This window comes from Pelmatolapia mariae, linkage group LG16_19 (assembly GCF_036321145.2).
Source record: "Pelmatolapia mariae isolate MD_Pm_ZW linkage group LG16_19, Pm_UMD_F_2, whole genome shotgun sequence".
Lineage (NCBI taxonomy): Eukaryota > Metazoa > Chordata > Actinopteri > Cichliformes > Cichlidae > Pelmatolapia > Pelmatolapia mariae.
In genome coordinates this window covers 12,545,933-12,572,500 of record NC_086241.1, presented here as the reverse complement: position 1 = coordinate 12,572,500, position 26,568 = coordinate 12,545,933, and the positions used below count along the sequence as shown (strand labels likewise).

The 26,568-nt window shown below is 37.5% G+C and overlaps 1 protein-coding gene across 13 annotated transcripts in view; it reads right to left on the bottom strand.

Annotated features, from left to right (window-relative positions):
* Positions 1-26,568, bottom strand: part of LOC134645758 (microtubule-associated protein 2-like) — a 91,515-nt gene that overhangs the window by 48,675 nt on the left and 16,272 nt on the right. For 11 of the 13 annotated variants that reach the window (XM_063499330.1, XM_063499335.1, XM_063499337.1 and 8 more), the window contains exons 2-3: positions 15,035-15,087; positions 886-1,022 (exon numbers count right to left, since the gene is read on the bottom strand). The gene's annotated coding sequence lies outside the window, so the exon portion shown is untranslated. The remainder of the gene's footprint in view (positions 1-885; positions 1,023-15,034; positions 15,088-26,568) is intronic. The other 2 variants (XM_063499333.1, XM_063499331.1) reach the window with 2 other exon arrangements.

Sequence of the window (26,568 nt, the reverse complement as noted above, 5' to 3'; positions counted from 1 at the left end):
ATATGTGAATCATATTGTGGCATAAACCAGCCGAATCTAAAATAAAGCAGCAGGTCCATTTACATGAGTTCTTGAGGCTTACTGTCACTTTTAAACAATTTTTTTTTTTTTTATCCAGTGAGTCTATTTTATCCTGTTTCTATGGAGTCTTCTATAAAACTACATCATGATTATGCAAGAAATAATGGGACACACCATCAGCTGACCCCGATACATACACACATGCTCTATACAGACAGACACTTTTACCAATCATCCATAGTCAACCTCACTACCTGGAACACAGAAAACAAAGAAAAGCCATGAAAGCGTGACTGCTTTTCAGTGGGTCTTGGTGCTGATTGTCTCACTAAAGCAGCTCTTCTCTTCCCACTCAGTACCCACTTCCCACTCATAGCTCCTAGCAGCCTGCACTCACATGTACATCCACCCACACAGCCATTTCATCTGTGGAGGTAACAGGCATTCTTTCTCTCCAGCTCTCTCTTGTTGTAAATGTTTCTTTTTCCTCTTTTTGACAGTTATTCATCTTGTATGTTTGAATAGATGAATTTGATTCTGAACCGGCTTAGCATGATAGTAGATGAGGTTTGGCTGGTTTTGGCTTAATTCGTTTGGATTTGGTGAGTTGTTTCAAAGTAACGATTTATTTTTTAATCCTTATCATACTGACAGCAATGATTTTGACAGTTCCAGTACAGAACCAGGAGCCTGGGCCTTACTGCACACATATCTTTCTATGCATACTATTTTTTATTTTTATTTTTTTTGGAAAAAGGCAAGCAAAAGCTCATTTTAATCATTTGGGCCTAATTTCAAAATCAACAAAATAACAGCTACCAAGTCTGGCATTATGTTTGTTTACACATACGGCGGAGTCATTACCTGATTAGGTGGGATGGAACTTTGGAATAGGAGTCAGGCTGGATCCAGAGAAACTATCTTTCCCACTATCAAAAGACTGACGTCAAGATTGTCAGAAGAATAGAGAAAGCCAAGCGCGACAGGCCCTTTTGTTGCACCTGTAAGTTAAGAAAAACAAGATCAGTACTTATTTGAATTACATAGCCTCTATTTGTCTGCAGTTGTGAATGTTTTCTTTGTTCTTAGAATTATTTGACTGTCCCAAAAATTAAAATATGTTTGTGTGTGACATGATATGACATGATGTATGGATATTAATCACTAAGTTGCCACAGTAATAGTCAAAACTAGGATAATACCACATCCAAGCATAGAAACACAGATATTTCTACCATTTTCCCCACACCTGTGTTTAACTCATGCAATGTAACTGAGCAGTAACAGCAACTCCAGCTTCCAAAATGTCCACATAGTTCAAACGAGATCTTGCAAAAGCAGCTTACAGACAAACTTGACACAAAGGAGGTTTTTATTTTAGAGCTGCTATATTAGACACATTCTATTCATATAAATGATGCATAACAAACTGAGAGTAAATGGCTTAATCACTGAACATTCATTGCAGAAATAATTTGCATATAAACTACTACAGTTTGTTTGTGTACTAAACCCAGATGGATACATAGTGATGTGGTGAAATTATTAATCATCACAGTGGGCAAGAACAAAAATGCTTCTACAGTACATTCACTTTTTTTTTTTAAAAAAAATAGTTTTTCTATGTAATTATAAAATCAGTAAAATTACCCTTTTTAATCTACACTCAACCCACAATCTCAAAGTGAGCTTTTTCTTTTTGCAAATTCCTTAAAAATGAAAAGCATATCTGGACTCAAACTTGTATGTTTATAGGATATTACTCTGCAATGTACAGTAGGACAAAAAGTATTTAGTCAGCCACCAATTGTGCAAGCACTCCCACTTAAAAAGATGAGGGAGGCCTGTAATTTTCATCATATGTATACCTCAACTGTGAGAGACAAAATGTCGGAGAAAAAATCCACAAATTCACATTCACTGATTTTTAAAGAACTTCTTTCCAAATTAAGGTGGAAAATAAGTATTTTTTCACCTACAAACAAGCAAGATTTCTGGCTCTCACAGACCTGTAACTAGACCTGTAACTAACTTCTGTAAGAGGCTCCTCTGTCCTCCACTCGTTACCTGTATTAATGGAACCTGTTTGAACTTGTTTTCAGTATAAAAGACACCTGTCCACAACCTCAAAAACAGTCACACTCAAAACCTTTAGCTATTAGCCAAAATTTTATATTTTAGCTAAATATGTAGCTATATTTTACAGTGCATCTCTGGACAAGGCTAAAACATTATGTATGTGGAACTCCTGGATAAAAAGGAATAAGCTGGTCCTATTTTTGACAGCAGACCAGACAGAGGGAGATTTGTCAGAAGGAAGGCAGATCATCAATGAAAACTGCAGACTGTACTCGCCTGGAGCTCAGTTGACTTTTCAGCTCTTAGCATGACAGCAAACCAATAATAATAAAGGCTGCATTTGTGAGAATGTTTTAATTTCAAAATGAACTTTAGAATGCAATACTGGGTGTAAAATCTTAAAGGGTTATTTTCAATTTCTTAAGGAAGCTACAAAAATCTACAACACTTCTACCCACAGCTTTGCCTTGATGATATATCTACAAACTTTGTCACAACTATCACTAGTTCTGATTACAGCATTACTGCAAACAAAAAGGCAAATACAGCAAATCCAATGACTGTTATGTACAAAGGTATTCAGCATTTCTTTTTATTGTATATTACTATACTTTAAAGTACTGTATATTTCCTCTCAATGATTGATATAGGTAGATCACAAGAGACTTAAATCATTTGAATGCAAAACAGATGGAAACCAAATCATAAGCATCATATATGACAATGATCAAGCAAGTGCTTTTAAGCAAATATAAATCAGAAATATTAACACCTTAATCAATTTATAGAACTGGTACAACTGTAGATACATCTCTATTGATAGCATGTTGTCTTTAATAGTGTCCAAAATAGATTTTTTTTAATATCTTTTTTTTTTCCAGTATATAATTAAATTAACCCCCTGCAATTTAAATAGCACAGTGAGCCATTAGCTTGCATGACTGTCTTAGCCTCTATGCACACTCAAACTGTGCTGATAATTACTTTGGTAAATAATGCAAAGCAATCAGCTAATGCATGAACATGTTGAGGGTAGAACCAATATTGTAATGGCAGAAAGACATCTCATCTGACAAAAAACCCCCCCAAAACAAAACAATGCAGTGATCAGTGCTTTCATTAACTCCATTGTGACAAATAGGCAATTTTTTTCTTTTTCAAAACTGCAATTCAGTTTCATTGTGACAATATAGCCACAAGGTGAAGGTGCTATTGACATTTGTGGCTTTTTAAAAATATTTGTTTACAATATGAAAAAATATATATACAGCCTGGTACTGAAGCCAATATTAAATATATAGGCATAGTAAACAGTATGGTAGTATGTCTGTAACATGTAAAACATGGGGAATGGCAGGTAGTGTCACAATTTATTAAAAAAGGCTTGGAAGCTGGTAAAATTACTAAACAAAAGTAAGATTTGATTCAAAAGCCTACAAGCAGTGCAGCAGACCTCCTTCATTATTTTCATATTTGGCTATTTACTTTATTTTTTCAGTTTGACTGAATTTGCTGTAAAATTTTTCATACTCAGACACATTAAATTAATTCTGTAAATTTGCTGGTTGCACTTATCAGAAACTTGATGACTAAAGATAGCACACAACATAGACACAAAACCCCCCACAAACAAATTAACTTTACAAAAAAAGGATGGGATATACTGAAAAAGAAGGTCAAGTAAGGGTCTTCTATTGAATACCTGTTTCATGTACAGCAACTCCCAGTAAAATCTCACAAAGTTAATGAAGTAGTAATGCATTAGTGTATTTTTCACATTTACTAGTTCATACATTTTCTACATAATGCATGTAGTATCTCTACTCTGCTTATTCAGTTGTCGTACATTGTGGGCAATAGAAAAGGCAAGTGCCCGAACTGAAATCAGTGATGGCCTTCGGCTAAGAGAGTCAAAGCCTCAGAGATACGAAACAACGCTTACAAAAAGCAGGAAACACATTTTTTATTCGTGCCTCGGCTCAGCAGCTAAGGGTCACATGTGAGTCACACCTCAAACAATGACCTTGGACAAGCCTTTGTGTTCTCTGTGCAAATATTCATTTACACAGTTAAAGATACAGGAAAAGTGCAGAAGCAAGATTTAACTGGGACACTCAGCTGATGGCATCTGCAGCCATGTGGTATCCACTCTTACCCCTCAGCTTAGGTTTTTTTTTTTATAGTTTAAAAGTCTTTTCAATTGCTTAAAAAAAAAATGGTACACCATTAGCAAATGTACATGACACGAGCAACTATTAAAAGTAAACTACTGAGTGTATAGCCTGTATAAACAGACTCTCATTGTGAGATGTACCCTGCTGCCCTACATGATCAACCCATCTAGCTTCAATTATGTATGGTCAACAGTTTCTAATAAAAATGCAAATGAAATGCCTTGAAGTGAAATAACTCCTAATTAACAGTGAGACAAAAAAAAACAAAACGAATAAGACAAACCATTGGTGTAAGACTGGGGTAGGTATGAATTTGAATTGTGGTGACACAGCTTCAGACAACAAAGAGAAGCCAGAACCAGGTCTGGTGAAGCTCTGGAGACACTGCCAGTCTCTGGCAGCCACACTCACCAATTAGTCCATTAAGTTGTTATAGTGTTTGCCAAGCATCAAAGGTCTAAATCACACCATGGTGTTTACACCACTAGGGTTGTCCTTTTCCCCCTTTTGTACTGTACAGTAGATTTTTGAGTGCAAAGCACCAACTGTATGAGGAGTTTCTTTATAGATGGCCAACGATTAGAATGAAAAAAGAGATCTTTTATTGTTGTTTTCAGTTTCTTTTTGTAGTAGTCAATGATTTTTTTCAAAGAACACTTTAAAAAAGCTGTAAAGGGATTTCCTCCTTTTAGTAACAAAGGCACTTAAATCTGTGTTTCCAATACACAAACTGGCTTTTGCATTTTCTATAATCATATTTCACACATAAACATAACAGAATATGTGTTACATCACTCCACTTCAGGGTATAACATGATAACAGTAAATTACATATGGTGTATGTTGTAGATGGAATACCATCACTGTAACCAGCATCACTGGATTTACTTTATAACTGGTACAACAAAGAATAAAAGTGAGCCCCCATTACCACTCTTCAACTCTCTATCATTCTTTCTAAAGATAATAACATCTCTTGTGGTACTGCCACATACATTCCTTTGATAATAATCTTTAGCTTCTGGAAAATAGAGAATGAATGAATGAATTTATTTATTTATTGACCTTACCTGCCCTGCCCTCTAAGAAAGGTCTGATTTCTAAACACGCCTGACTCTAATCCACAAATGAACCTTTTTACATATTGTCTCATTTGTTAGTGCTTTTTTAAAGTGGGGTTAGAGATGGAAGAAAAGCCTTAACCCATTTCCATTAAATAAATGGTTGATAACAACAAGCTCACTGTCTGTCCTCTCTGAAACCAGCGTTCCAAGCCTCTATCTAAAAGTTCCAATTCATTTCTAACCCACTCATTCTTTACTCTAAGTTGAGGAAAATAGTTCTGGTACTTATACAGCACTTTTTTATTCTAGCTGAGCTTTCTATAATAAGTCTAATTCACCCATTCATTCAGCATTTTTATTTGAGTGTTTCGTCTAACCATTCATGGGTACGCTTCCATGGGGTTTAGCATCTTGCTCAAGGATACTTTGTGGACTTGGTAAGCCAGGCATCAAACCACCAACTGTCATGATTAGTAGACAACCTGTTCTACCTCCTGAGTCACACTGACCCCAAAACCTGCAATTGCACTACTTTCTATCACGAATAAATCCAGGCTTACTTTTAAATTCTTAAAAATGTGAGGCTCAATACTGGAATAATAAATAGTGGTAATGCAATTCTTCAGTTGTTCCACTTCTTCTTTCAGCTCCCTTTAGGGGTCGCCACTGTTGGAGTCACATTGTTAAATGTTGTCATTGTGTTACTTAAACTTGTAAGTCTTAGTTCAAACTGTAGGATCGGAGACATTCCTTTGTTTCTGACCACCTCTCCAGCCAGTTTGTTGCTGGGGGAGGCTATAGTGTTTTATTATAGGCACTAGGGATGTGCGATATGACCAAAATCTCATATCCCGATATAAGACATCTATCGTCCCGATAACGATATAAATCACAAAAATTTAACATTTTCTGTAAATTCTGTGAATTTCGGGCAGCTCGACTTGCGTGAAGTGTTTCCAGCTGGGCGTCGTGTACCTGGAGTTGAGTGTTTTAACCGATGCGTGAAACGATACATTTTTAGACATAAGTTGTAACAGCTGTTTTCTTTGTGAGTATTTATTACACGGCGTGCTGCGGGGAAAAGCCTGTTTTAATGTTTGAGTCTAAGGTTTATTTTTTAGCACCTGGCGGCTGACCGTCGTTGTTGCTAACGACAACACATAAAAACAGGCGCTTGTCCGTCTGTAGTGTGGTAATATTAAATATAAGAGAAAGAGAGAACTTTAAGAAATTAATATAACCACTACAGTGACCATCAAAACGATGAAAAAAATATTGCCATAAACAGTTTATTTTGCTACACCACGAAAAATACGATACCGTAAAATGAAACTATAGATGTTTTTATATCGTCATCCGATATATATCGTTATATCGAACAGCCCTAATAGGCACATCTATGTGAGGGTTCTGTTTTCTTGTTTAATAAGCTTCCTGCTTTTATGATCCTTTTGGTAAGCAGGAGGTCACACAAACACACCCCCAAACACAAACACACACACACACACACACGTACACACACTCTTGCAAAGGCATACACACACACATACACACACGTGCTTACACGTGCACACACATACACACACAGTACCTTATCTTTTGTGACCATAGGGGGGTTTTTACAATGGGTGGTGCTTGTGTGTACTGTAACTGTTTTCAATAAAAAGGCGGCAAGGAAGGCTGTTTATTTGAAGTTGGCTAGGAGACAGGTGAGGAGCGTTTAGCTCCAAGAGCCTGGTTCCGACCAGCCTCCCTTGCTAGCAAGTAAAATCGCAAGTTCGTCTTGCTTCCTTGTTGTCGTTAACGGGAATAAGTCTCTAAACCAGCGGGGCCTGTGGAAGCGCAGACCCAACAGCCAAAGTGGATCATTGGCCTCCATCACACCCTATCGCCTATCTATCTATCGCCCTATCTGTTCTGTGTTGTTGATTGTAGCTGTGTTAATTTCTAAAAGATGTTTCTCTCTAATCCACAAATGACAACTACCTGTGACCAACCCATAACCTACTTGTGTACACCTCCAGCATACACAGTCTTCTACATACACACACAAATACGCACTCTATAGAGTGAGCCCATGAGAGTTTTGGACTCATCCCTTTGAGCTACTCTTTCTTTCCTCTCAGTGAAGGTCACTTTAGCTTCCTTCTTATGTAACCTTGTACCTATAACACACACACACACACACACACACACACACACACACACAAGGAGAATGATCACACATTCTGATCCTGCAAATACACACATACTGATTAAGCATACACACACAAAATGAAAGTGCTTTGTTCTGTCTCCTGGGACTGCACATCCAGCAGCTACCTGTCAGCCCACATTTTGTGCAGTCTGTAGGGGGTTATGTTTGTGCGTATGCGTGTGTGTGTACGTGTGTGTTTCAACTGACCAAGCTTGCTGCTTCCTGCTTTGAAAATGCAAGAATCTCATTTATTGTGAATGGACTGGTGCGAGGAGTCAAAATGTATGTACTGATGCCGCAAGGGCTTTCAGGAAAAAAATCTTCTGAGTCTTGGATTATTCAGTAATACTGTAAAATTGGCTCCCAGTAGGTTCGATTGTGAATCGTATGGTTATGTAAAGCTTTAATTTTTAATGAGTGTATGCTCTGCAGGTTAAGGTCTTTACGCCTGCCTGTATGATTCTGCAGAACAACTCTTATAGAGTACAGTATCAAAGCAGGCCTATGTGTATTGTGTAGGTATGGTGCAACCTGTGTATAATCTATGAAACCTCAAAAAACTCAAGAAGTGACAAAGTTAGTTGGTCCATCACCTCAATCTTGATTAAAGTTTCTTCACCTCTCTTGCAAAGATTGCTATCAAATCATTTTTAAGATCCTGCAACATTTCCAGAGGAGCCTCACATTTTATTTTTGAGAAATAACCCTAAAGTTAATTCAGGTCAATGGAAATGATGCTCAGAAGGCCTCCTCAAAATCTACTGTATATGAGCCATTTGAGGTGGTTCGTTTAAGACAGGACATCTAGAATTTGTGGTAAGCTGTATGAGATGAATGGATAGCTGGATGGATATGTCCAGCTACCTTACTGTGCTGGGATGGCAGCTTGAGAAAAGCAACATATGCATATATATGTAATTGATATCTAAAATGAAAAATCTGTGCTATTTAACAGAAATTTCCCAGAGCTTAAACTGAACATACTGATTATTCTTCTACATTAGCCCCTCATTTATCATCCCTCTCCTCATTAACCTGCTCCCCCTCAGAAATAGCGGGTGCTGTGGCCTAATGGGAATGTATGAATTTCTCTGTTCGTTTAAAGGTGTGTGTGTGTGTGTGCATGCACATGCCCTAACTACAGCATCGATAACACTGCAAAAATTAAGACAACAAACACAACGAACAACTGCCAGCACAGAAGAAGATTTTATCTTCTTTGACACCAGCTGACATTATTGGCTACAATGACAGCACAACTTCAGTGTTATTAGAGTAAAAATGTGTAATTAAGTCAATATGTTTTATTTTTATGTAAATAAGTGAATGAGATGGTGTGACATATAAGGTTTTTTCAATTATAAATTATTTTTTTTCATTCATTTTCCATCAGACAATCCAGTTCAATGATAATTGTCATTCAATGCAAATTGTATGACTTGATACATGAATTTTCTTTTTGTGATTTCAGCTTCTATCCATAAAACAGTCTAAAAGAGCACACGTTAACTAAGGTGACTATAAAAGAAAAAAAGCTCTTAATTATTTCCCCCTTGAAAAAATTGTATGTATTTCATTAAATGGAGAGCTCTTTTAGCCCATTCAATCTGTCTTAACTGTAATGCTGTCATATATATAAGATTACAAAACCATTCAAACCAATATCTGCTTTAAAACCTGAATTCAAACACAATACCTATTTGCTTTATTTTCAAGAGTTAATTAGAAGTACTGGCGTCAGGTGGCAAGACAACAACGTTTTCAGGTAATTCGATAAGCAACAAATGTTTTATCAGCATCCACATACATCTAATGTATTAATTAGATATAATTGTAAGGATGTGCACAACCACTGTTCAAAATGGAAGTGACAATATGACTTGTAATAAAAATTAAACACTGAATTTTTCATGTTACCTATACCATTCAACTTTTTGCAGTCCTAAAAGGCACACTGACATCATACTGTAGACACCGATCCAAAAAAAAAATAAAAAAAATAAAAAAAATCAACATGTTTTGACTGAACAACAATGTGGCTCCATGGCATAACCTAACACATGTGGTTTGGACGTGCAAATCCCTGAGGGTTGCATCAGAAAGGGCATTGAGTGTAAATGTCTGTGCCAAATCACAAATATGCAGATCCATCTGTCAATGTGACCTCTTACAAATAAGAGAGCTTATATAGTTGTTCTATCTTACTGAACAATGGCATATAAATACAAAAGAAATCTTATTCATCACATTTTAGACAGCTAGATTTGAAGGATGGGTGTGATTTTTGATGCTATGACTGATTGGAAGCAGATTCATTCATTTTCCTAATTTAACAAAAAAAAATTACTTTAAATTGAATTTTACTCAGATTTGAGGTCAGTGACTCTGACTGAACAGATGTGTGAACAGTTTCAATTCCTCTTACGGGGACAGAGACCAAACATCTCAAGACTTTATCTGTGACCCATTAAACCACACATGGTTTATTATAACAGCATGTCATATGACTTATGTGACCATAAAACTGCACAGAGTAGTGCAGATAAATATGTCATTTGCTCCTAAAATAAAATGTTTAGAAATGTTCAGACAAGATCCTTTCAACACCAGTCTTACCATGTAGGAAGCAATGTTCTTTCGTGGCCAGACTGTTACCATAAAATAAAGCATAAAAACAACTATCTATCAAATATAAACTTTCTGGATACTAAAAACTGCAACCAACACAGTTCTGGTAGTAATTTACAAAGGCACCACAAAGCGCACAAAAACAAAGAAAACGCTAATTTTTTCGTGCAGAATATCTCATTCTTTCATTTATGTGCATTTCATAACAATTCTTGTTAATATGGATGAGCACCCTGACAACAAAAGAAAGAAATGAAGATAAAGAGAGCTGAGAACACAAAAATGGAAATCCAGAATGAGTAAATTAGATATGAAGAGAAGAAAAGATGAAAAGATGCAGGGGAGCGGTAGATAAGGAAAGAAAGAAAATAAAAGAGTCTAGCCTTAGGAGTGGAGGGAGTCTGGGCCATTACGTCACTGCTGCAGTGGCTGACAATACCAACATTACTTTCTCTCTCTGTCTACAGTAACCTCCACTCACAACATATTGCTACAGACGTTATCAATTCTTTATCATAACTATTAAGGTCGCTGATTCTAAGTGACTAATTACAAGTAATTTAACATTAAAATCAAATGAAAGGCCATTATTACTTTTTCAAATGTTATGTTATGTAGCTTTACATAATTACATATGTGGCCTTTGTTAAGTGAGTTCACTGCTGGTTGTTCACTAGACCTTAGTAAGCCAAATCCTGGACTTTATAAAGGTTCCAGCACTTCTTGTGCTCTGTATCGATCAAATGCTGATCCATATCTCTGCAGTTGTTGTGGTAATCCTGATGCGGGTGAGTTTTTAATATTTTTGTTCAACTTTGTGACACACAACTGAGAATGTTTCCCTTATAAAGCATAATATGTAAGTGAAACATTCTCTGGTAAGGATTGCCTGGCTTTCTGGTTTAGCCACCAAATTGTGATCGAGCAAGGGAGAAAGTAGAGGCTAAACAAACGAGAGAAGGTCAAACAGACCTGCTGGGAAATGCCACTAACGTTTTCCCTCATGGTGACGGCAGGGAAAGCGAGACGTGCAGAAGGGTTGCATGTTTTCACATCAGATGTTCTCATTGTGTTTGAACATACACGGAAACTGACAAACATTACCCTGCTCAGCCATACTGATTGTTGTCTGTGTGTGTCTCTGTGTGTGTGTGTGTGTGTGTACTTCTAGAAGAGAGTGCAAGAGGAAGTGAGAAGCACTAACGTAGACCCTGGAGCTGAATGATTATTATTGATTGAACAGCTCTGAATATTGTAGAAACAGCAGCATTAAAGGCACCAGTGAAAATCGTCACCTGTAGCCAGTTAGAGTGAGTAAATAATTAAATATGAGTCTCACTGGTGTGTTGTCAGTAAGGAGAAAACTGCTTAGAGCAAAGGTTCACAAGTTTGTTACATACAGTGGTTTTATGCTTTAAATGTCCCTGTTTTTACAAATGTGACTGCATTGTAGGTTCAATTTTACACAGACAAAAAAAAGCAATTTCCCACTAATGTATATTCAATAGCCCATAATAACAAGGTGCATGGTACAAAGTAGAATAACAATAACAGGATTATGTTCAGGCTCTCTCTGTATGCGGCATCATTTATCCTTCTCTTAATATCCACGGGTTTCTTTGGTCAGTGGGCAGCAGTCCTACCAATGTGGTTCACAAAATGCCAGTTTTGTTGGATAGCAAATGTAAAACATATTTTCACTTTGGCATCATGGGTTATGGATGGGAAAGTTAATCTTTTTAAAAAATGAAATCAACTCAATAACACATAGTGTTCAAAAAGAGAAGAGGCCTGAATGCTGTAATTTCACTATATTTGACAGGGTGGCAGTAACCGATTGATGACCAGTGACAACACAAAGACTCTGTTTGTGTACCATTTTAAAAAAAAACAACAACAACTATGTCATCTTCTTCAGTTGTATTTTTTCCTAATATCTTTGAAACTAATTCAAAATACATCAATTTAACTTCAAGACACACTGCATAAGAACACTTTGATGTTTGATCATTTGATAACAGTTATCTAGCATTTTTTTTATTTTAAAAAACCTTTATTTGCTGGTTGTCTTGAACAGTAACTGACAGTGATAATAAGCCTTGAGCAAAGCGAGTTATTGCTCTTAGTATCTGGCATGACAGTGTCTTGTTGGTGTGCTGGTAGTCTTTAGCTGCCAAACAAAGGGCAGTGTAAAAAAATGCATGTTAGTACATCCAGTAATGTGGGCTACACTTGTTTGTGCTTGTCATGTTCTTGGTCCTAGAGCATAGCCTCTAAGATGAAGAAAACAGAAGTAAACATAGACAAAGAACTGCAGTGAATTGAAAGAGCATAAAAACATATTTAAAACGATGAAAATCACTGAGCACTGTTCAGTACAGCCAACGTTTTCTGGGATTTGGACTCCACTATAGTTCTCTATGTTTTTCATGCTAACTGTTTAACCACTTAGCAAACTATGAATTAGTAAATTTTAATGCATATTTTAAGTTTACAATTTTTAAAGAAATAATGTAAATAATTTTTAAAACTAATAAAACCCCTAAACATTTATTTTAAATACCTATTTAGCCAAAATACTTATAATTACAAAAATTTGGATTAAAAATTTAACAATTTCTTTAAGAAATTACTTCTTTGCCATTGTTGCTATTGTTGTGTGATAGGGTCAAATTGTAGTATTGTATTGTAGTGTTAAATCATTTATCTCTGATATTGATGTGTTGCTTCTGATTTTTAAAAAGTGTATCTCTAAATGAAATGTTATTGCTCAAGTATAAAGTTAAATAGTAAAGTTAAAGCTAGTGAACTTAAACAAGCTGGGATATACTGTATGGAAGCTTCATTACACCACTGAAATAAAAATAAAAATTTTGACTTACATTTCAACTTAAATGTGTATATATATATATATTAGGGGTGCAACGATACACAAAATTCACAGTTCGGTTCGATACTTTGGTGTCATGGTTCGATATTTTTTCGATACAAAAAAATGTTCATGCCTTTTTAATTTGTCATTTATTAAAATTATAAATATATATTTTAACTCAAAAGTACAGTTTTTAAATTTAATGTTGCTGAAACAACAAAATAATTAAAAAATAAAAGAAATCTATCTGATGGAGAAATCCCTCATCTTTGGAAAAGAGAGTTTATTACAGAGAAATGGCTCTTTCCAAAATAAAAGCTATACTATACCCTTCTTCTGGGCTATATTCTCAGCAGCATATTAAACATATCAGGTCACCTTAAGGAGAATCATGTGCTAACGGCTGTCTAAATGACTCGGGTAAAGTTTGTAGCATGCGTACTTGTTGTTTTTGTCTGCTTCCACTTATCTTTGCACTAGGATGATGTCAGCGTAAATGTGCAGTCATATTCATTGTGTTCCCACTAGTGCTGTCAGCGTTAATCTCGTTAAAATGACTTTAACGCCATTATGCTGCAAATCTCCGTTAACGAGTTACTGCGGATCGCCCGGTGCATGGGGCTGGACGGCGTCAACACATTAACGAGCTAACTGCGCTAACGCACTAGTTCCCACCAATGTAATTGAACACTGCGTGGCACATCCGACATACTGTTTTACTTTTGTCCATGACGCGCTTACCATCAGGGTCATACTTCACATGAAAACCAAAATAGTTCCAAACGCCAGATCTGAATGAGGATGGGGGAGGTTCAATTTCGGGTAGCGTTGAGGCAGTTGCCATGTTGCAACAAGCTTAGCTTCTGTCTCGCTAGCTTGCCCCCCACACACACACACACACACAACGGTTCAATACCGATACGAGTATTGTTGCACCCCTAATATATATATATATATATATATATATATATATATATATATATATATATATATATATATTCATTGTTTTTACAATCACAAAAGAAAACTGAAGTGTTTCTGGGACATGATAACTTGACGGACAAGCTGCGGAAGTGACAGAAAGCAAAACATGCAAAGGATTACACTGAGATTCGAAACAGACAGTGAAATGCAGGCGATGTGTGTTTTAATCATTTGATTCATGTTTGCTACTGTTAGCTTGTGATGCTTCATCACATTATTATCTCCCCAAAAACACTTCCATTTTCTTTCATAATTTTTTTCTTTTAGCTTTTGCAGCATTTTTCTATTTACTTATTTTTTCCTAAGTAGTGCATTTGACCTCTCAGGGCCACCGTAGCTATACTGCTTCATCCAAAACCGGATAAAAAAGATAAAAGAGCTGAGGTTGGTGATTTCATCATTTATTTTTCTTCCAACTTTTCAATTAGTGGCATCCAATTGGATAACAGTTGACAACACTTGAAAGCAGAAGTCATTTTTGACAATCAGAGTGAATCTACAGTGTCTTCATTGGTTGGGATAATGCACGTTTCCAATCTGCACATTAACCACGTGAAAGTCATACTGCCTGTCTGGGACCGTCTAGACATGTCCACACACACTCACACACACACACACACACACAAAGCACTAATCACACAGTTGTTTCAGGCACATGCTCTTAGACATACTGAATAAATGACAGATACATAATGCATGTTGTTATAGTTTCACAGACTGCTGGATTCATCATAAAAACAATACCTTCACAAATTCAGGTAGACATACACAAACAATTCCCTAGCATGACAAGGTGGCTCAAAAGGAGAAATAAGTGGAACAAAAAAGAAAAACATTTGTTTTTTTTCTGTTACTGGTCTAACAGTGAAACAGCATTTGTGTCCATATGAAACAGGCACAGTGACGCAGCATCTTTGCAGCAGCACCCAAAAGTATATGCGGTGGAGACAGAGAGGAAGAGACAGAGGCTGAGATGACAACACAAAGAGAAAGGGGGAGAGATTGAGAAGCTCACCTGGCTAGATGAAATGTTGTTCGAGGCTCACAAGAAAGGATAACATCCGAGACCTGAAAGGATGAGGGAGGATAAGGGGAAAGAACAGTAGTGGGGGGAGAAAAAGAGGGAGGAAGGGAGAGAGGGAGGAGGGAGATTAGATTAGGCTGCCAGTACTTTGGGTGTGCAGTGGCAGGTGGCACCTCCGTTAACACACACACACACACACACACACACACACACACACACACACACACACACCATCATCATCACTACATCTTAGGGACAGATGGAAAGGAAAGGGGAGAAGTATAGGTGAGAAAATTGCGAGCAGTGGCTGAGCCTGCACAGGAGTGAAAGAGATGAAGAGACAGTTAAAAAAAAAAAGAAGGCCTCATCAGGGTGTGTGTGCCTGTTGATGCCACATCTGCAGCCACAAAGACTAGCAGCTATGTCTGCCTCCCTTTTTTCTACTTCTTAAAGATACACACAACCTGCAGTTCCATTTGCAGACACACAAAAATTAGCTTTAGTCTGACATGCACAGTCCAAACATACCAGAACACCTGGACATTACAGGCTACTGTGGGTATCTTCGGAAGAGGGCAATGAGTTAATAGCAATGAATGGCACTACGCTAGCAACAGACTGCATAAACTATCAGTATCAAAATACTTCCTACTAGTAGACAAAGATTGGCAGAAACGCATTAAGTAAAGCGTTACTGTAATCCGATTACTTTTTCAGGTAACTAGAAGGGTAAGGGATTACTATTGCAAAAAAAAAAAAAAAAGGTGATTAGATTACTGTTACTTTCCTGTAAAAATAATAAAACAAGATTTAAAAAGAGATTTTTTCATTTGATTCAATTTTATATGATGGATTTTGCAGAAAAAATATTGTCAGAAATATGAAGAATGGGTCGCTCTCAGGAGCTCAGTGAATTTCAACATGGAACCGTGATAGCAAGCCACCTGTGCAACAAGTGCAGTTGTGAAATTTCCTTGGTACTAAATATTCCACAGTCAATTGTTAGTGGTATTATAATAAACTGGAAGCAATCGGGAACAAAAGCACCTCAGCCACAAAGTGGTAGGCCATGTAAGAGATCGACAACTTTCTACATCGAGTCCATCGCTAAAGACCTCCAAACTTCTTGAGATAATCTGAAGACTATATGAACAATGTGTAGAGAGTTTCATGGAATGAGTTTTCATGGCTGAGCAGCTACATTCAAGCCTTACATCGCCAAGTGCAATGCAAAGCGTTGGATGCAGTGGCGTAAAGCACGCCACCACTGGCCTCTAGAGCAGTGCAGATGGATCACACTTCCCATCTGGCAATTTGATAAACAAGTCTGTGTTTGGCAATGCCAAGACAATGGTATGTGTCTGACTCCATTGTTTATGTGTAAAGTTTGGTGGTGGGGGGATTATGGTGTGGGGTTGTTCTTCAGGATTTGGACTCGGCCCCTTAGTTCCAGTGAAGGTAACTCTTAATATTTCAGCATACCACGATATTTTTGACAATTTCATGTCTCCAACTTTGTGAGAAGAGTTTGGGGATGGGCTCTTCTTGTTCCAATATGACTGCACACCAGAGCACAAAGCAAGGTCAATAAAGACATCGATGAGCAAGTTTGGTGTGGAAGAAATTGACTGGCCTGCACAGAGTACTGACCTCAACCCCACAAAACACCAAACCATAAATGTGTTTCTGGAAGAATGGGCAAAAATTCCCATAAACAAAATCCTACACCTCGTGGAAAACCTCTCCAGAAGAGTTGAAGCAGTTATAGCTGGGAAGGGTGGGTCATCATCATATTAAACCCTGTGGATTAAGAACGGGATGTCATTTAAATTCCTATGTGTGTGAAGGCAGACAAGCGAATACTTTTTGAAATATAGTGTTTCAAATATTCTATCCCTTTTGATGAATTTTCTTTACAAATTGTTTCATTCTCATTACTGATCTGGAAATAAGGTGTCAGAAGTCATATATTTTATTGTACCAACTCCCTAGATTGCAAAGGCAACAAGAAGACCCAAGGAGAGACATAAAGTACTCTTGCAAGCCATTTCCTTTCCTTGTCTTATCTTATCGCTGGTCCTACACTCTTAAATGATCATCAGCTATGATGCAGCTAAGTGAAATCTATTTTTAAGGTCAAATCATCACAGTTTCTGTGGTAAAAAGCATGTAAAACTATCGAAGAACATACATTTTTACAAACTCAGTCTCAAAATCGCCTGACACCTAACTACCTGATATAATGAAGAGCAACATTAATTCCAGGAGGCAGTGGTGACAAGCTGTTAAGCAAAGACACTAAAAATCTGATCTTCTTGTGACCAAAATAAAGAATATGTATGGTAGAAGTATAATACTGCTGTACATTTGGAAAAACCATCAAACAGCTTTTTCCTTTCCACTTTAAACCCGCTGTGCCATCCCTTAAAAGATGAGTATTTGACTTAAAGTGCTGACTAAGAGTTTAATTGGAAAATAATGACTCAGCAACAGCCCTACCAAAGTCCCTTCATTGAATTCATCACGCTCCTGTTAACAGTCAGGGCAGTGAGCTGTAGAGAAAAAACTCATCTTAAAAACTTGCATTCTCATTCATCAGGTCATTACATTAATTTAAGCCATTATACAATACTGCAAAGAAGCGTCTCCAGAAACTTTATAATGTAAAGAAATGCTGTTTATGAATTCACTGCTGCAGACTGTTCACAGGTTATCACGAATAACTTTGTATTGTCAGACACAGATCACACATCACTGATTCATTCACTTCTGCAGTATTAAATCCATGTCCAGAAAAACAAAAAGGGATCTTACTACCCACCCCCATACCTGAACTGGACCATCTCCAGACATCTGCTGTGCCACGATATTCTGCCCATGAGTGGAACACAACTGGAAAAGGTTCAAAAGCTCCTGATTAACGTACGACAGTAAAAAGACGGCAGTGTTTATACTCTTGCCGCTTAATGGGCCGAAAGGGAGAATAGCTTTCAGGAGAAAGACCAGGACCCCGTACTCCCGAAACGCTTTCATCAGAAGGATTCAGATATTTCTTAGAAAATTCCTTAGAAAATGCAGCTTTTGCACAAAACATATCCAGGAGTATTCCTGAATGAATTTCCAAATATGGCTGAGAGAGGGAAAAAACTATTCTACTCCCACATTTGGAGAATTCATATCCTTACTCCTAAAGTTTCAATCTAGTGTAGTCTTCCTTTCAACACCTTTTGGCATAAGCTCCCCTAAACAAGCTAAAGGTGCAATTCTATAACTATCTGCTTTGGCTCATGAGTCACTTGATACCTCAAACATAGAGATGATGTTCAATGTAATATCCAAAAAAATGTGACAATGTTATTCATATCACAACAAAAAACAACCAGACAACAAAATATAAACAATACATGAAAATCAGCATCGCAGCAGATTTCAGTCACAGATTTAATCTACTGATTCATTTTCTTTTAGCTAATAGATTGTTTTTCAGAATTTAAAAAAATGTTTATATTTATCTCCCCCTAAACATCAAGATTGCAGTGGTCTAAATTTTATGGAGATTATTTAATTACTTACACCAATGACCCCCCCCCCCCCCCCCCCCCCCCCACACACACACACACACACTTTTTTTTTTTTTTTTTACTGTGCCCTAAAATACAGTTAAGTTCCTCTCTATCTCTCACTCTCAGACTCAGACACACAGATACACACACATACATATTGTACATCAGTCCCTTAACTAATTAAAAGAGAATTCTCTGATGTTGTGCTTTTGCAATTGCAAATAATTCTTACCCCAGTGGCTGTAGAGCAACCATAAAGCTGCACCCACAGCAACAACTACGTGCTCTGGTATGTCCACTGAGGATCACTCAACTTTGGCAAAAGCAAAGCTCCATGTCATTTGAATTTTATAATGTGTAGGTCAGTGTAATATTAGCAATTATGGAAGAAAATATGTGACTTTGCTATACTTCAAAAGTTAAAAAAAAATCTTTTCAGCATTAAAGATGAGTCTGGACTTCTTCATTTGTTTCCTTGCTGGTAGCTGTAGTTGCATTTGTATATGTGTGTGTGTGAGTATATTTCTGTGTTTACACATTGTTATTTTTTACAATATACCATCTACTTGCCCACTTTGGCTGAAGTGGCTACGACATTTTTCGACATTAAGAGGCTGAGAAGAAATGTCACAGTTGTGTGCATTAAATATAAGGCATTTCAATAGTTAGTGTAAATATCTGTGACCATTAAAAATTATTATTTACTGATTTGCCAAATCTGAAAGATGACTTTCAGACTGAAAGATGTGCCCAAGGGCAACAACTCAACATAAAGAGGAAGCTGGAGGTTTGAGAGACAACAAAAAGATTGAGGTAGGCAGGGTTTTTTTTAGCTAATCTCCCTTTTTTTAATCAAAATTATGAATGTGTTAAAGCTGTCATGAAAACAGCTATGGCATGCCATTCTTAGTTATTCACTTGTAGTTATAATGCTAACTTCTCAAATCCCTGTCATGCAGTAGGCGTGTCAGTCAAACCCGTCAGCCAGCATTTATTCAGTGTCTGCGCTTGTTTCACAGCTTTATCCCACTAATGCCAGTCTGCATCTGGTCACAAATGAAAGCTTAACAGACAACTGCTCATGAACACAACAGTCCCTTCCATTATCACACAGTCTCTGACTGAATTACCATCATCATTTAAAACGCCCTGTAATCAGTCACAAGCAATAAGACTTAAATCGCTTCACTTTTTACCTTCAGTAGGAAATGGCTCCAACAAGCATTCAAATTGTATTATTTCCCAAAGCAACACTGACAAATAAATATGTATGTAAAAGCATCATTATAACTGAATGTTGTGCAGCTGTATGACCTGCAAGACATCCAACTTCAACATTTATTGGTGCCTTTTCTCTGTACCTTGGTTCAAGTTCCAGGTCAAAACCACAGTTTTATCAATTAAAAAACAAAGAAATGCACTGCAGGCTTCACCTGTAAGCTTCCTTTAAATGCTCCACTCTAAAGCAGACATTGTGTTTGTGTATGCTATGAGCTACAACCACAACAGGTTACTTGCAGGATGTGTGTTGGATCTGCCTGTGTGTGTGCTTTCAGAGGCCCAGAAAATCTCTTGTGGCCCAGGTGCAAAATAACTATAAATCACCATCACGCCAAAACTGAGACAGCCAAGCAGTCCCCAACAAAGGGAATTAGGAGTTGTCTTGGGGACTAAATTTAGCCAGTAACTCTGTAGCTGCCAAACATCATTTCCTTTTATTGGAACTGATGACAGGTATATTTGAGCCTGGAAGAAATGCCCACTTAGGACAAGTTAATTCCCTGAAAAGGAAGAAAAAAACAAAGGAATAAACTATGATGTGATGAGATTAGATTTAAGCAACAGAAAAAGAGAATACATGCAAATTTGATCTAGTTCTGGTTTGCCTCTGCAAAATACCTGAATTGAGTTAACAGCTATTATAGGAGGACATCGACATTCTCAAAGTCCTTTTCTTCCTGTAAGTGACAGGCAGTTTTGTTTATAGTGCATCAAAATGAAGCTATTGAAACTTTACAACTGTCTGTGGCCGTCCTCAACTGTTATGACGAATAACACAAAGATCACTACAGCCACCACTGATACTTCATTTATTACACCACAATCCCTGTAGCTTCATTTTCACTCAATCAGTCTGGCTTGGTATCTAGTTAGTTACATCCCTAACTGTGTTGTGGTAAACATGGATTAATCTACCAAGTCAAAACTCCCATGCAAACAGACAGCTCCACTGATGGGAACAGACTCTGGTCTCCTAGAAAAGCGGCCAAAGCTCCTTATGCCAACAGGATATGCACACCAGGAGGCAGCAGGGCAAAGAAAGCAAGCATGTAATTGGGGTTAGCAAAAGGCCAGAGGGAACAGAGAAACAGAAAAAAGAAAAGACGGCAAATAAAACAATTATGCCATACAGCTCTCGTCATTGTTGATTCCCTGTCATGTAACCAATGGGCCCAGTTTTTCTCCTCTCTGCTTGGACAAATTAAGTCAGAGTGTCATGACGGGGAGGAAAAAACAGTCACTGTTAACCAGCAGATACACTGTCTATGTGACTGATGTTGTTTAATTTGTCTGACCTTGATCTGACCTTAAAGCTGTCAGCAGAAATATGTGCCTAACTCCTTAGAAAATCCACAGTAGTTTAAGCCTTTCTTAATCTAGTGTCCTTTACCAACCCAACGATTAGTCAAGATAGTGTATTTATTTTAGACTAGGATATGAGAGCCAGTGTTATTCACACTCATTACTACAGACACGACTTCAACAAAGTCAGGAAGATGACGTGTCTACGAAAGCTTTAAACTTCTTCTGTCCTATGGTGAAATATGTCTTCTCGTTTTAGTTCTATCGTGAAAAAAGGCAGACATATTCAACTCATAAAAGAGAGACCACTTTCATGTAATCAGTACCAATAAGTAAAAGTATAGAGTCAGATGTGTTGCATTTTTACATTTGAGAATTAAGTCAGAGGATTCAATGTTTCACTTAAAAGTGGCTTATAACACAGTCTTGATTGTGGAAAATAATCCTAATCAGTGATGTTTTTAAACACTAAATACAGAACTGTGACAAAGTCTTGAGTCACCCATCATTTCTATATATGTTGTTAGTGCACCTGTTTCCCCATTTTCCTAATTTATTGAAACGTGCAAACAGAGATGGAAATACAGCATGTGATACACCGAGTTTGCACAATTCAAACAAGCTTGAAAATCAATATTTGGTATGACCAGCTTTATTCTTCCATATATCCTGAACTCTCTTAGTTAAGCTTTCTTATTAAAGTAGTCTTCAGGAATAGTTTTCCATGCTTCTTGAAGAACATTTAAAGCTCATCTTTGGAAGTTGGCTGCCTTTTATTCTATCCTCTATCAAGATGATCCCATACAGCTTCAATAATGTTGAGGTCAAGGCTCTGGGGAGGCCAATCCATGACTGATAGTCCATTCTACATTTTTCTATCCAGGTACAGTTTTAGTGCATTGGCAGTGTGTCTGAAATCACCGTCCTGCTAACAAATGAAGGTGGTGACAACTGCGTTCCACATGGAATTGCATGTTGGATCAAAATCTGATGATACTTTTCTGCATTCATGATTCCATAAATTTGACATATTGACAAGAATTTAGACCAAAAACTTTAAATCTTGATTTCTAACTCTACAAGTCCTGTTGCCACAGATTTTCAGCTCAGGTCTTGAGTAATCTGGCATACCTCAGCTTTTCTAAGGCCTGCCACTTCTTTTTTTGTCCTCCACTTGTCTGGTTTCCTCAAACTTTTAAGTACACACTATGCACCAGCTATGCCAAGATAAAAACAAAAAGGGTTGTTGTCACTAGCAGTGTCACAGGCTGCTAGTAACAAAGTGCCTAAGGCAAGTTTTAATTATCCCTTGAGTTAGGGACACTTTTTATGCTTGAATGATTTATAGGTTAATGTTAAGTGGCTTAACAAACAAATAATTCCTATGAAATTTTTATGGAAATGGTCAAGTACAAGGACTGGACTGAAAACAAGTGGAAAAGTAGCCAATGTTTAAAATGAAAGAGCTTCAGAGAGCCTATTGCTTTACCACCTTGCAAGAAACTCTGTCCCATTAAAAGCAAAATATAAAGAAATTACGGGTGACTCTGGACTTTTGCACAGTACTGTAGCTTATAACTTACACTATCGATAACTTATACTTGATTTACTATCCCTCCATTACTGTGTTGTTCCTTTACCTTTAAAGGATGCTGTGTAGTCTATTTGATTCTTACATGTTGTCATGCATGAATATTCCCAGAAGTGCTGCCACATTTACCCCATCATTGTTTGTACTTTTTCCTTTCAGCATGTGCATGTCTGTTTCTCTGGGACCGCTAAGATGTTGGAAAACATGAGGCACAGACATTCATCTGGTTGGGTCCTCGCAGGCCTCTGTGGTCTGTTTTGAATCCACATCAATGCACTGGGTGGGGTTTGGAAGATGCTGATCCTGCTTTCTTCAGCTGGAGCAGGGACAATATTAAAAATGACCACTAACAGGCACTGTGATGATTGATTGAACAGGAAACATATTTGTTAATTGCAATAATTTGCTTAAGCAAAATTCTACTCATGCGAAAATGCTGTTTATTCTTGGTTAATGGCTTAAGAAACGCATTCAAAATCTGGAAGACAGTGCAGAATGGCTTCATATTTATTGTGTCACATCTTTCATTGCACAGGGTTGAAAGTGAGGTCATGTTAATAACTGGTACAAAAAACCCATAAAATGTTCACCATTCTGCAATGAATATGATATAATGAAAATACTCCAGCAGTATGAACCAGCACTCTTTAACTGCTCTGCTGAGCAGCTTGGCCCCATCTGTAATTACATTTTTAATTTGTCATGTAGCCAGCAGAGGGTGCCAAAGCTAGGAAAACTGTACATTAACTCCTTTGGATAAAAACCCCACCCCAAGGAACTCAAGACCCTGACATCCCTGGAGGCAAAATTTATGATTGAATGATGACTCAACACCTACTTCAGTTTGCCTATATGTCCAAAAAACAATACGAGATCAATGCCAAGCTGTAAGTTTGCTTTAAAGGAGCGATGCTTTTTGAGCTCAGGTCATTTAACCTTGTAAAACAATTTAAATGACCTAATCAATTAGCAAAACAACACACAAAACAAAACGCCAGATGAAGTGACAACAACTTTTACACAAATGTGTAAATGTGGTCACAGCACTGAATTCCAACAAGAAATAATTAATGGGACAAAATTAAGAGAATAAATACAGGCAAAGGGCCACCAGAAATTAGCTTTGTGGGAAGAAATTGCAAAAGGCATTAGTGATATTATTATAAAATATGCACACTGCATTTAGTGCGAGTGTTTTAGAGAGCTAAAACATGTCGGACAAGTGGTTTCTCCAAAGTGAACCAAAATAACTTTTAATTTCCCCTTGAAAATGAAAACAGAAATCAGCTGGGGGATGAGAAAGAAGAAAAGCTTTTTTTCACTCTAAATTATGGAAGTAAATTTCCTCTCCCCAACTTTTTTTTTTCCTTGTTCAGTGCAATTTGCTGTGTATAAAAAGAAGAGGAAAAGATACTAGCAATAACAAAGGGTTCACGCACATTAAAGAATAAATGACCTCACTAAAATTAGATTTTTTTTCTCTCCTTTTTCCTCTATTGACTAAACCCACTGCTGCCGAGACCTCATTTACCTCTTTCCACTCTCTGTGTTTCGGTGCTATTTCCCTGCGCTGAGACACCATATGTATTACGGAATAAAGTGCCTGCCCTGTCGGTGTCAGACACAGAGCTTCAGTTGGTGGTGCTCTTTACAAGAGAACAAGCGTTTTCACAGCTTCTTTAGGAGTTTGCGTGGGCTCCACTATAAACAGCACCAGTCAGTTACATTACCAGTAAGCTAATGAACACTCCCCGGTCTCGCACAAACATATCAGTACACAAATACCTACAGTGCAGCGCACTCCCAAACAGGTGCACCATGTGTGCATCGGGCACACATAGACCGCCTCTGGCTGTGCCCACTTGCTGCTGAGTGCAGGTGGATGCAGCTTTCATTTTCACTGCCACGGTAGAATTACTGCATGTGGCAAAACAATCTCGTAATCAGCCTTCACATTTTTAAGAGTACCGGTGCTAATGGTTTGTTCAATAGCGAGTACTTTGATACAGTATGTGCACTGGCATTGTCAAGTCTGTGAGTGTGAATTTTACCAACTGCATGTGTGATATCGTGATGTTTATATATCCAGCAGTCCACAAAGAATTACTACAGTGCATTCATAGTTTTAAAATGAGTTTGGGAGATTTAGGAATTACATTCCAAAACACAACACCCGATAGTTAATCCATTATGATTAAGTAGAAGCTTGTGTGTGTTCTCTGCTGGTGAATGAAGATGTACAGTGCAGTATTTATAGCTGTGTCAGTGACCATATGGATAGCCAGATATGTCCTTAGTGGGTGACGCTTTTACTACATCAATGCGCTGGTTGATTTCTATATTTAACTGTTTTGAGGGTTCAGCAGCAGATGCAGTGACAAAATGCTTGATACGACAGATTTCATTTTCATTTTTATGACAAAGCTCTGTCGATCAAGTGTGAACCAACAAGAGACAGTGAGATTTGATGGACTCGCTTATACGGAGCTCTGGTGTAGCCTGCAAATGTTTTATCATGGCAACATGTGCGGTGTAGCATGTTAATAGGCCTATAATTGGAATACAAACATCCATGTTAAATGGATTTTTATATTCACCCAATGCATCTGAAACAGAAAGTCAAACAGAGACTTAGGTGTGCACAAGTAGCGTGCATAACACTTAGAAAACGTACCTTCGTGGACAAAAGACATGTCCTGTGTAATTATAGCCTTAATATAATTTCTGTCCTCTGGCCTACATATATAAAAGATAATTTTAGCACTACGATATTATACAGAACACTGTGCTAATACACTTGACTGTAGTCCAATGTTGTGCTTCAAGTAGCTAGAATGAAATGCCATATGGGTGCACTGCAAAGTCAATTCTACGGACTTCTCAGGCAGTGTGCAGAGTGTGTTTTTGAATATATCAGTATCACAGCAGAAACTATCAGGGGAGCAGTGAAACATTGAGCCACAGCAGGCAGCACAGCTACTACTGAATTAATAAACAACAGCAGGGAGAGAAAGCCCTCATCAAGTGCATGGGTCGAGATTTTCTTCAGCATTTACATTTTAACAGAGACTTGTGGACAGAGATGACTAATATCAACATCGTCTCATGTAAACAAGTGTAACATGCCACGCTAATTATACATATAATTTATAATTTTCACCTATGTGGTTGTTACACTGTTTACTGAATGTAATTTTGTTTAAGGGAGAGATTAGTTTGTGACTCTAAATCACTGTGAAAAATATTAAAATAATAGAATAACTACATTTTAAAAGACAAAATTCACTAGCATGGTCTCGCAAAAAGCAGGCAAGTCAGGAAATAGCTGGTGTTGTAAAAAGGTATGACTGTGTTGAACCCAGACTAAACCCAGACTGCTGGAAACAAACAAGGGCAGGATCCATTTGCAAATAAGAGAAACCACATCTGCCCCCTCCCACCCAGGCCCTTTCCACGGCAGACATTTTGTCATGTCACAGTAGGAAAGGCACCAGTTTTAATTAGAAGAATAAAGAATGGCTGAATTCCATTTCTTCAGTTTCAAGTGGCTGCTATTGTATTCATGTTGGTTTTACTGTCACACTGCCGTGGGTTACTGGAACATTTGAACAGAATAATATTAGTAACACGTGTGTTTTCTTTCCTACTGTGACATTCTCTGAGTGTTTGGGGTGAAAAAGGGCTCACGGAGAGCAAATTTCAGCTTGAGCGCACCTGGAAGCCACACGCTAAATGCAGTGATAATGAAAGTGCTGGTTAGTGATTAGCTCCTGTCACGAAGAGCTGAG